The sequence below is a fragment of the Capsicum annuum genome, chromosome 6, assembly GCF_002878395.1.
Source record: "Capsicum annuum cultivar UCD-10X-F1 chromosome 6, UCD10Xv1.1, whole genome shotgun sequence".
Lineage (NCBI taxonomy): Eukaryota > Viridiplantae > Streptophyta > Magnoliopsida > Solanales > Solanaceae > Capsicum > Capsicum annuum.
Window position 1 is genome coordinate 171,505,003 of NC_061116.1, and position 12,263 is coordinate 171,517,265.

At 34.1% G+C, this 12,263-nt stretch overlaps 1 long non-coding RNA gene across 2 annotated transcripts; it reads left to right on the forward strand.

Annotated features, from left to right (window-relative positions):
* Positions 1 to 6,526: 6,526 nt before the first annotated feature.
* LOC107872970 lies at positions 6,527 to 11,772 on the forward strand. 2 transcript variants are annotated; one of them, XR_007057268.1, is made up of 8 exons: positions 6,527 to 6,642; positions 6,796 to 9,032; positions 9,117 to 9,366; positions 9,453 to 9,662; positions 9,753 to 9,845; positions 9,943 to 10,030; positions 11,046 to 11,390; positions 11,466 to 11,772. It is a non-coding gene; the product is annotated as an uncharacterized LOC107872970 (long non-coding RNA). The 2 variants fall into 2 exon arrangements; XR_007057269.1 differs by lacking the exon at positions 9,943 to 10,030.
* The last annotated feature ends 491 nt before the right edge of the window (positions 11,773 to 12,263 follow it).

A 12,263-nucleotide genomic window follows, 5' to 3' on the forward strand; every position in this document is an offset into this window, starting at 1 on the left:
GCACCGAGTGAACCCAAGGATGGAAACTCACCTATTATATGAGGGTGTGATTCTTAGAAGAAATCTTTGCGTTACAGAACTATGTAGCCAGCATAGGTTTAGACATCATAGCCTGCTATATGAGGGTAGATGAGATGGCTTAGCTTGCTATATAAGGGTTCCCACCATTCTCACTAGAGTTACCTTTTATATTAGGGTCACTCATATGTTGTCCTTACCAGTGGCGTGGTATTGACACCCTTCCAATCAGGGCATAGATTGGACCCCTATTCAGCTATAATGCATCATTTTGGGCATGTTGGTTAGATGAATACCTCCCACAGTTTCAATATCATCTCAATAAAAGAACTCAGATAGTTCTTCAGAATTTAGGACTGTCAGATACAGTTAACTCAGACACAGTACGAAACTCAGATAGTTCCATCAGATTCAGGACTGCCAGATACAATTACTTATGTTATCATTTATATTCAGATTCAGTAATCATGTTATCATAGCATTAGTCTCAGTTGTTATGTCTTATGCATGTATTCTCACGCTCACAATAGTTAGTCGGTTATTATTATTGTTCATGCATATGAACCCCATGCATTCAGCCTACCTCACATGCATACCAGTACATTCAAAGTACTGAAGCATTTGCGCTATGGTGTCTTATACCATAGGCTCAGAGACACGAACTCTCGAGTAATAATAGATTCCAGATATCCGCAAATAGATTTAAAAGTGAGTCCTCATCTTTTGAGGACATGATTATTTCCCTATAATCTCATTAATCAGTTTATTAGTTGGAGTTAGTTGGGGACATGTCCCATCAACTCCTTACTCAGACAATTCAATCAGTTAGAAGCTTTCTAGACTATCATATTTCAGACTTCAGTATGTTCAATTTTGTTTTGGATATTCTACTACTCCACACAGATGTTATATCATTCAGATTATGTTCAGTTATGAACCTTACAGCCTTTTAGTTTATGTTTCCACATTATTCAGTATTTTATGCAGTATATAGGTACAGATATCAATCATGGGTTAGCTTGTGCTCCTTCGAGGTCATGAGCACCGTGTAGCATTCTGAGTATCAAATTTGGAGCGTTACAAAAAGGGAGTTTAAATTGAGTTCATGCTCAATCGCATGATATGAACACAGAAAGAAGGAAAACTTTTCCTAAAATGTCTTATAGCTTCTTGCCCATAAGTATGGTGCACTTCACAACCATGTATAAGACTCTACTCAATATGGATTTCTGGCTACCTAGGATACTTTAAAACCATAGGTTCTGATACTAAGTTTGTAATGCCTTGAGAGTACGCCCTGGACGCCACACGGTGCCTACATCCCCAAGGGACGACAAGCTAACCCATGTTGGTACATATTGTAAGCACTAAATAAAATAATAGAGAACATGTGTGAAGTTTAACCAAAAATGCCATAAGGTTTGAAATACGAAAACAATACTAAATCGAAATACTAAAAACATCCGTCTAAAAATAATACTGTAAGACTATCAATAACAACTGATAACTGAATAACTGATGGAAAGTATCCGAAAGCCTCTAACCGACTAACTGTGGAGTTGATGGGACAAGTCCCCAACTAACTTTGACTGACTACTGAACTGAACTGAAATAAACACAAATGGTCCTCGGAACATAAGGACTCATCACTGCTACTACTGCGGATGCACTGGGGAGATTTAGGTGCGGTTAGGAACCTGAGCATCGAACTTATGATATGAGACATCATAGAGAAAAAAATGAGTATGTTGTAAGTATTTTGAATTTACTGGTATGCTAAATAAGATTAGGTGGACGTGCATGGTTCATATGCATGAATGATACTAGATGAACACGTAGCATGTGATAACTGATGTATAGTATGCAAGAAATATTGTAAAATATGAGAATGCATGACCAAGCATATGACATAATACTGAAATAGTCTGTAAACTTAAATACTGAAATACTGATGCTGAACAACTAATAACTGTATGTCATAGTCAATCATGTCTGAAAATTGAACACTAGACTGAAACTATAGGAGATATTATCTAACCGATATGCTCCAATAAGGTAAATTGGGGTCCAACCTGTAATCCTAATTGGAAGGGTGTTAGTACCGTACCAAGTGTACTAACACTGGCTATGTGGATCCACTAAAGTGTTGTGCCAAAAGACTAAGGGTCACCTCAACTGGAAGGGCCGTAATGAGATATGTGTCAACCCTCAACTGGCAGGTTAACTTCTCAACATACATTCGCTACATAGTTCTAAAATGTAGGCACTGCTACTAAAGGTCACACCCTCAACTGGAAGGTGAGCCCCCTAATTACTGGACTGAACTGAGCGGACAAACATGATGCACTGACTGAACTGATAATACACTAATATATTTTGAACCCTTCTGAAAGTATTTAAACTAAGTAAACAACTAAGTGTTGGGGTATTCATAACCCCTAGGACTTGATACTAATTTCAATAAGATCATAGGAAAGCATTTGAAACCATAATACAACTTGGAGAACTTCATAAATAGTCATTGTTCAAAATCCATCTATGAGGCATTTCATCAAACACATGGGGGTCGTGAGTTAAACCATGAAATTAGTTTAATACATAGGATAGTAACATAACTTTTTCACTAAAATCATGGGTTAGGAATTTCAACATGGAATTTTTCATTCTTCAACATGTCAAGAACTAACTTCAACGAAAAACACATGTAAACATGGCATAAAGTCAAAATTCATGGAAGTTCATGGATAAGATTCATAAATACGTATTAATATCAAAATTGAACTTGAAATTGGATTCTTGAACTCCATCGATTAAAAGGGTCCACGAATCAACATCGAACATATCTTAATTGAAGAATTCGTGAAGGTTCTTGGTGGATTTCTTAAGAATTAAACTTGAATGTTGAAGGGGCTAGGGTTTATTCTTGAGAGAAATTGCTTTTAATTTTGGGTAAACTATGAATTATGATTCAAAGATGCTATTTTGGGACCTAAATCCTGTGTTACAGTGAGGGGGAAAAAATAAAACTACCCTACTGCATTTAAAATCCAGAACTGGAATGTCGATTAAGGCTTCACCGCGAGGTAGTGATTCCTTCATCGCTATACTCACCGTGATGCGGTACAATCATGGTGAGTCACTAAAAATTGAACATTACTGATTTTCCCTTCACCGTAATGTGGTGACTCCTTCATCGTAATACTTACCGCGACGCAGTCTAATCGCGGTGAGCTGTTGCCTGGAAACATTTAAAATTATAGCTTGAAATCAAATTAGCATGATATTCATGGACATAATTCAACTTAATCATGTAAAACTCATAATTTAAAAATAAAAAAAATAAAAAGGGATCTTTGGACTCCATGGATGAAAAGGGCCCATGAATGAATATCACACATACCTTAAACCCTTAATCTTGGAATAGAAACGCCAATCTTGATGTCTTCTTGAAGGTTCTTGAATTTGGGAGCTTGAATTCTTGGTTTTCTTTGAGAGAAAGTAATGAAATTGATGAATTTGGGAGATGAATAGTGTTTATTTAAAAGGAGAATTAAAGAAGAAGAAGAAGAAGAAGGGCAAATAATGCCCTAACTGGTGATATAAGTCATAATATGAAGACTTGGATTAAGGAGAAAATACACAATTGCCCCTCAGGCAATTAAATTTGCAATTGAATGATAATTTAAAGGCTCACCGCAACGCGGCATTATCGTGGTGAGTTGCTGGAATTGTGATCTAAACGTAACCCAATCCTCATCCAAAAATTTAAAACCTTTCCAAGACATGATCCTTACACCCCTGAACATGAATTAACTCAAAAACCAATATCTCGGGATTGGAAAGACCAATTCAAAAATTCTCAAAGTTAAGAGGCTTTAAAATGACCAAGTCTCCAACACTTAGTGAAATTTTTAGGATTTAAGCCTCTTATACATGTAACTAGTAGCTAAACTGAGCTAAGAATAATGCGGGGTATTACATTAAGATTGCATGATATGTCCTTTAGCCAAGCAATATAGACAAAGATTTCAAGTTAGTAGTTCTAAATCTGTACACATGTTTTAGTTGATTCACTTAGATATTTGGGGACCTCATAAACACCCCACCTATGATGGAAAACATTATTTTCTAACCATAGTAGATGATTACGGTAGATTTACTTGGGTAATGTTGTTACATTATAAGAAAAATATCGGTATTGTTATTAAGCATTTCATCTCTATGGTATGTAATCAGTTTGGTGTTAGAATAAAAATTTTGAGAACTAACAATTGGACTGGATTCTTTAATGCTTATAAGAAAGATTTATTGTTACGTCATGGGATCATACATCAGAGCAGTTGTCCATATACACCACAACAAAATGGTGTGGTTGAAAAAAACACAGGCACTTGTTAGAAGTGGCAAAAGCTTTGAAACTACAGTCACAAATACCAAATAGATTTTGGGGTGATTGTGTTTTGATAGCAGCCTATTTGATAAATAGGTTGCCCACACCCTTGTTACATGGGAAATCTCCTTAAGAGAAGTTATTTGGAGAACTGCCCACTATAACATATTTGAAAGTGTTTGGTTGTTTGTGTTTTGCAAGTTTCCTACCAAAAGGGGATAAGTTTGATGCAAGAGCCAAGGAATCAATATTGATTGGATACTCTTCTACTCAGAAAGGATACAAACTTTATGATTTACATGCTAGGAATATCTTCATTAGTAGGGATATGGTATTCAAAAAACACATATTTCCTTTCAAAAGAAAGTCTTTTACTGATGATGAGTCCCTTGTACCTCTAATTCACCTTTTGTGTGTGATGCAGGAATCTTTGATGTTGATCATAGTGGTTCAGCACCATATCATACAGTTGGTGAGATCATCTCAGATGCCTCAACAGACAATGTGTCTTCTTATGTTAATATTGATGCAATGCCTCCAGAACATAATACATCCACAACTCAACCTGTTACAACCGTGCCAGAAGTGGAACATGAAGTTATTCCCATTCCTATTATACCATGTACAGTTATTCCAGCGGCAAGAAAAATTTCCAGAGCTACCAAACCTCCAATTTGGATCAAAGATTACGTGGTGCCTGCTAAGCCAAGTCCTCATTTTACTACAAACCATATAAGGTATGATCACTTATCGACTAGATATTAAGCGTATCTTGCTGCTTTTTCTGCCTTGTTGGAGCCTTAATCATTCAAAAATGCAGTATAAGATGAGAAATAGATTTTGGCTATGCAAGAAGAAATATAGGCTCTAGGAGATAATCACACATGGACTATTGTAGATTTTCCTAAAGGTGCAAAATCTATTAGTTCTAAGTGGGAGTACAAAATAAAATATAAATCAAATGGAAAGGTGGATAGGTTTAAAGCCAGGCTTATGGCTAAAGGTTATACTCAGAGAGAAGGAATAAATTATCAAGAAACTTTCTCACCAGTGGCTAAAATGGTCACAGTGAGGACAGTGCTCAACTTAGTTGCATTTTCTAGTTGGGAATTGTATTAGATGAATGTCAATAATGCTTTATTATAAGGTGATCTGCATAAAGATATTTACATGGACCTACCTCTTGGTTTTCACAAGAAACATGATAATAAGGTATGCAAATTAAAAAAAATCCCTTTATGGGTTAAAAGAAGCATCTAGACAGTGGAACATCAAGTTCACTGATGCCTTGTGGCTTTAAGGTTTTAGTCAGAGCTCACATGATCATTCTCTTTTTACCAAGAAGTAAGGAGGAGATCTGGTTGAGATTCTTGTATATGTTGATGATCTTCTTATCACTGGTTCCAGTCATCAAATGATTCAAGAGACTAAGTCCATCCTACATCAATACTTCAAGATAAAAGATTTGGAACAGTTAAGGTATTTCTTGGGACTTGAAGTTATACAATCCAAAGATGGGATTTTACTCAATTAAAGAAAATATGCTCTTCAACTTATTACAGAAATAGGACTTAGTGGAGCCAAACCTGTCAGTACACCACATGAATTCAATCATAAATGTGTATTAATATGGTATAAGTGTTGTATCAATTTGCTATAAAAACTGTATATGCAGGAAAAGGCCAAAATAGCCCAATAGCTATTACGAGGTATTATTTTGGCCGACTGGCCACAAAGCGGAAAACTTACCAAATGCTGGTCATTTATTTTCAAAATGGCCAGTGAGTGTCCTTTCCCCTATTTTTAATTTAGACATACCTAGCTCTTAAGAATTTTACTCATTTTTAGAATATAAAAAGTATTTTAATGCTGTCTTACATTTAATTAAATGCCTTGAAGAAATTCACTACAAAAAAGAGTACTTTTGCGGGGGTTATATTGTAAGGGTGCTTGAAATCCCCACAAATAGTATTGAGTTGTGGCGGTTTGTAAAACCCCTGCCATTTAATTTATTTTGTGGCATTTTTTGGTTATACTGCGAGGGTTTTTAAAGCCCCAATTTAGAATATCTCATTTCCTTATTTTTTAATCTTTGGCACCAAACAAGAATGCAGCAAATTCTCCTTTTCTTTTTTTCATTCTAGTATTTCTACCTCTTCTGGTTTCAATTTCTAGGTTTTCTCAGTTCGCTGTGGCTAAGAGGCAATCTTTCCTCAACTCAATATCATGAAATTGTAAGCTCCTTTGGTGTATGAATTTCTCTCCATTATTGGATTAGGGCTTCGAATTAGGTCCCAATGGGGTTCAAGAAATCATAGGTTGACTTTATTTTTATGAGAAAATATTTACAATCTGCTATAACTAACCATCGTGATGAATCTTTGTAGGTGAGCCTTTGTTGTAGAAATATTGGAATTCAATGTTCTCGTTCAAAGTCTATTGGTTAGAATCAGCTCGATGGGGTAGAATTTTGTTCGACTGAAAGCTCGTCATCCTAAGTTCATTGCTCCAAAAAAGGTGAGAATTTCATGTCCTTTTTCTTTTTTATTTATGTGTCAAAGGTGAAGATTGCAGGTTTCAAGATGTAGAATCGAGTGAAGTTTTTTGTTTGGTTGTTTATTTCTATTGAATGGTTGAATACGTTTTCAAAATAAATGTTCAGGTAGTTGTTATTGTAGGAGTATGGTGTTGAAGGAATTATGTGATTTAGCAGTTTTGTAATTCAAAATTTTGTCTTTCATTTGGTACAATGCTTGCGAACACTACCATCTCCCTTTGTTTTGTTATGCTTAAGTAATATTATTTGTACCCATGATATAGTTGAATGAGTGATCATGAGTCTATCTTGGGCGTTTAATCATGGTTCGAAACCCGATAGCGAAGTCGATTCTCTTTAGCTTAGGTTCACTTTTTTTTAAAAGTCTAATGGCCGATTTATATCTTCTCAAGTAATATCTTTTTTTCTGTTTAGCATGGTTCCATTATCTATACAAAATACGTCCTTGCCTAGAGTTAATTCCGAAGTAAAAACTGCTGCTATGCGCTTATATTAATCATGTTAGTCACGGACTTTATGAATATGGGTAAAAATACTATGTTTTAGTTAATCACCTTATACTATCAAAATCGAGTTAGTTGTTTTTATACGTATACATGAAGACTTCCCGTATATGATTAGCCCTGTACCTCTAGTTTATTCTATTTTATTTGAAGTGAACTGGAGTGTTTAAGTTTTCCATCCAGTATTTCTCAGTCTATGTCAAACCTGATAGCTATTCTCCACATTTTCCTAAGCTTGCGTTGCATTTGTTTAGACTAATTTGGTATCTAATTGTTGGATTTGATTAAGACTAAAATTTGCTTCAAAGTTGTACTTGATTTTCCCATGTCATTTGGAGCTTTAGAAGAAAAGTCAGTTGAAATTCTTCAAAAGTTATCCTTAAGCCCCCTCTTTTAGGAAGAGTCAACTCTCAAAATTGATTTATGTTCTATCACTCTCGTTGTATGATTTGGTGCCAACATTATTGGAAAGTTGTGGTTTGTATTAAAAAAGTAAAAGCAAGTCGTGTCTTTTAAAATGTTTGGAGGCCAGTGTAACAACAAAGAGACTAAGTCCCCTTCAGATGCACTGTGTGGACTCTTGATAATATATGAAGACTTCATCACAAGTTCACGAAGATTTCATCTAGATATCAGTAATCTAAAATTGTCATAATGGAAGAAAATGATTAAAAAGTTGGTTTTAAGTCTCTGTTCCTTAATAATAGTTATAGGTTGCTTCCATTATTTTCTTTGGCTGCCACAATTCACCAACCTCAGCTCACGTACTCAAAGTATGTGTATGATATTAAAAAACTGTAGATTGCAAGAAATGCACTTTTGGCATAGTACATATACTAGTCAAGTATCAAATGAGACTCTAGCTAAATTTACCTTTCATTCCTTTGGTTTTTCTAAGGAATGATAGCTAAATTTCATTGGTTTCCTATAGCTTTTATTCGGTTAGATAGTTTTTATTTTTATCTTATAGTTGTAGTATTATCTTATTTTTGTCTTGCTTGAAGCCGGGGGTCTATCAGAAACAACCTCTCTACTTCACATGAGGTAGTGGTATGGTCTGCGCACACCTACCCTCCCCAGACCCCACTATGTGGGAATAAACTGGATATGTTGTTGTTGATGTTGTTGTATTTATTTTCAGATTGAGATATTATAGTACCTATTTGTGTTGTAATTTTTGTTAACTATTGTTGTACCTATTTTTGTTCGAATAAACTATTACGATTAATGATTCAAATTGCTTGTTTTTTCTCTAAATAGTCTTTGGATGCTATCAACTAAGAAAACAAGTTATTTTCTTATGACTGTGTAGCCATGCCAAAGATTAAATGTTTTAAAAATCCATTAAAATCAGCTCCTGCATCACATGATACTAATGGACATTCTTCATCACCAATAAGCCCATCTCAACCTTCTATTAGGCCTTTAACATCAGTACCTCCACCACATGATGCACCAAATTTCTCACGAGTTGATGAAGTTCAATAAGTACAAGCCCCAACTCAACCAACGAATTCAAGCGCAACATGTGAATTTGTACCACATTGGAGAGTACAAACAATTGGTATACGGCTTATATACTTAACTTGATTATGAGCTTTTTAATTATTTTTCTCTTATAAATGAGTAACTTATTTTTTTATAACAGACTCAGAAAAGAAAATCAAGAGTAATAAGCTAAAGGTAAACGATGTCAACTACCTACCTTTAGGGGAACATATAATTGTGGACTTCGATGAATATGGTGCAGCAATTGGAGTAGCGCAACGGTTGCTTGCAGAATATTGTGGAACGTTGGCAACTGATTGCAATTTATTCCCTATTAGTTTTGAAAAGTGGTCAGGGCAAGTAGGTGTTCCTAAAAAGTATAAAGAAGACTACTTTATGACAATTTTAAGGTTCTAATTTTGTTATGAATATATTTATTCTTTGCTGCCATACTTCTATACATGTATAGAAACTAACTTTGTTTTACTCTTTGAAGTCTCGAGTTTTTTAGGACTACTGAAGCCATTGCATATAGATTTTGTACTTCCAACATTGGAAAGAAGTGGACAACATATAGACTAAGGACGTATGACGAATTTGATGATCCAGCCAAAAGTACCAATGAATTGATAAGTAATGTGCCAAAGGGTATAAACAAAGATCAGTGGGCTAGTATGTTGCTTATCGTAAAAGACCCTTAACAGTTGTACGATTCTGATTTTTTTACTAAATTTTACTATTATTTTAATTAAATATTAGATTAACTTTCTAAGTTGTAATTATTTTTTTTCGATAGGCGCTTTGCAAGAGAAATAAAGAAATTCAAAGCAAGCAAAAGATTCCACACACTGGTGGTTTAAAATCATTGGCAAGAAGACGACATGAGATAGTATGCATATCAACTTACAAATATTTACTTTTTCTCTAATTTAAATGTCTTACTATAATTTGTTTAATACTCTTTTTCTTTAATTTTTGGCAATAAGAGTAAAACCTAGTCGGGGATAAATATATCTCGAAACTCATAAAAGGACAGGTGGATCATTTGTAAACGAAGAGGCAAGAATTTTAGGGGTAAGTTTAACTTTGTCTGTGTTATTTTGTCCGTGAAATGGATGTGGATTTTTGAAATTTCATTTTAGGCTGAATAGTTGGGTTTTGAATAACAAACTACTATGCATGTTATAGAGTGATACTAATATCAAACTCCTATTATGAGAACAAATTTTGAATAGATTTCATATTAGAATTATGAGAAGTTTGACTAGATTTCATATTAGAGTTATGAGAAGTGTTTAAAGAAATGCTTAAAATGAAAAAAAGGAAGAGTGATTAGATAATAAGGTAGCATATCAGTGCTAATAAAACATAAAGTAGCTTTAATACTTTGTTTGAGTCTTCAAAAGAAGGAAAAACAGAGGAGTAGATAAAAAGATTTCAATTCAGTGTTTTAAATAATACCTGACAGTATTTATCAATAATAATAATAATAATAATTCTTGACAACTTAATTTGAATAATTAGGAAAAATCTTTCAATAAAGGGAAGTAAGTCGAGTTTATCTAGGTAGGAGGTGGTACTAGAGAGACTTGAATTATGCATCTGTGTGTAATCTGTTTCAAGTAAGTCAATTGTGTATCTGTGTGTAATCTGTTTCAAGTAAGTACTTTACTAAGTAAGTCGAATTATGCATTTGTGTGTAATCTTTCAATAATGAGAAATAATCTGTTTCAAGTGTTGTATTAAAGAATTGTTGCAGTATGAATAGATATTGCTAATAGTATCCATTGAATTATGCATGTGTATGTCTGACAGCTTGAGTTAAAGTCTACAAAATGATTTGGTGATCGCTTTCACATACAATTCTGACTTTGTTGAGATTTGCTGGCACTTGTATCTGCTACTTTCTCTTAGATCCACAGATTAATCTATAGAGTTATAATCATGGTGTTGAAGTCAATTTCTTATTTGTTTGGTCTTGTGTTATTATAATCAAAATTTATTATTTAGATCCGTATTGAGAGTTACTAGAGGGTATCCAATCCAAATGTTATTTTTAATTTACTAATTAATTATTTATCTGTGGTAGGAACAAATTGAGTCATATGTGACTCAATACAATGAATCGGAAGCTTCCCCTAGTGATATTATTGGCAAGTTGTTTGGGGAAGAGCACTCGGGAAGGGTGCGATGTTTAGGTATGGGAGCAGTTCCTTCAAACACATTCAGAAATACCAAAAAACGACTTAGTAATCTGAATGGTTCCTCATCTAACGTTGGTGCGTCATCCTCAACTGATACCTATTTACATCAAAAGGTCTCTCGTTTAAAATATCAATTAGAAGGAGCTTTGAACGCTTTGAAGACTTACATGATATCAAAGAAAAGAAGTGTTTTTGATGAATTTGCTGGCTTGTTTGCTCCTCAACCACAGGTACTAAGTAAGTGTACATCTATGTAGTTGATTATTAATCGATTTTTCATCAAATATTTTTTTTCTTTATTTCAGTCGAATGATTCCAAGTGTGAGCCTACTTCACCAGTGGATACAAGCGGAGCAGCGAGTGACAATGACGCAAATCATCTATAAAGTACTTAGTTTTTATGTTTAAATTATGGAATCATTTTTTGTGGATTTATATTACTCTACTGTTTTACAAACAGTTAGTTAAAATTTAACTTGGAATGTGATATTTGAATTTTTGTAAACTGTAGTTTGAGCTAGGAATGGTATTTGAATTTAAGTTAACTGTAGTTTGGGATGTGTTACATGAATTTGTGACTTTTAATGTTATTGATATTTTTAATGCGATTCAGTGTACATCTTATAAGTTATCGGCACATGATTATAACATAGCTCTAATTAAATCATACAATTAAAAAGTATATTACTAAAAAAAAAAATTACACTGTGCAATAACTTGGATTACAGCGTTTACAGACCCTCACAAATGATGCTATTTTGAATATGAAGAATTATATTGAGTGATTTATAAATCTTCACTAATTATATTTTGAAAAAATAGGAATCATATTTGGGGGGTTTTAAACCGTCAGCAATTGGCTTTAAAAAACCGCCACAATATTGGAATTAATTTTGCAGCGGTTTCTTTCACAATTGCGACGTTTGCTAAAAACTGCCACAATATTGCTTGTAGCGATGCTAACTGCAGTGGTTCTTAAAACTGCCACAAAATTTTTTGTGGGGGTTCCAAACTGCCAATCGAGCAGAATAATCCCCGCAAATTTAACCCTTTTTTGTAGTGAAAAATTAAATCTTTAATAGTGTAAAACTCCATATATTAAA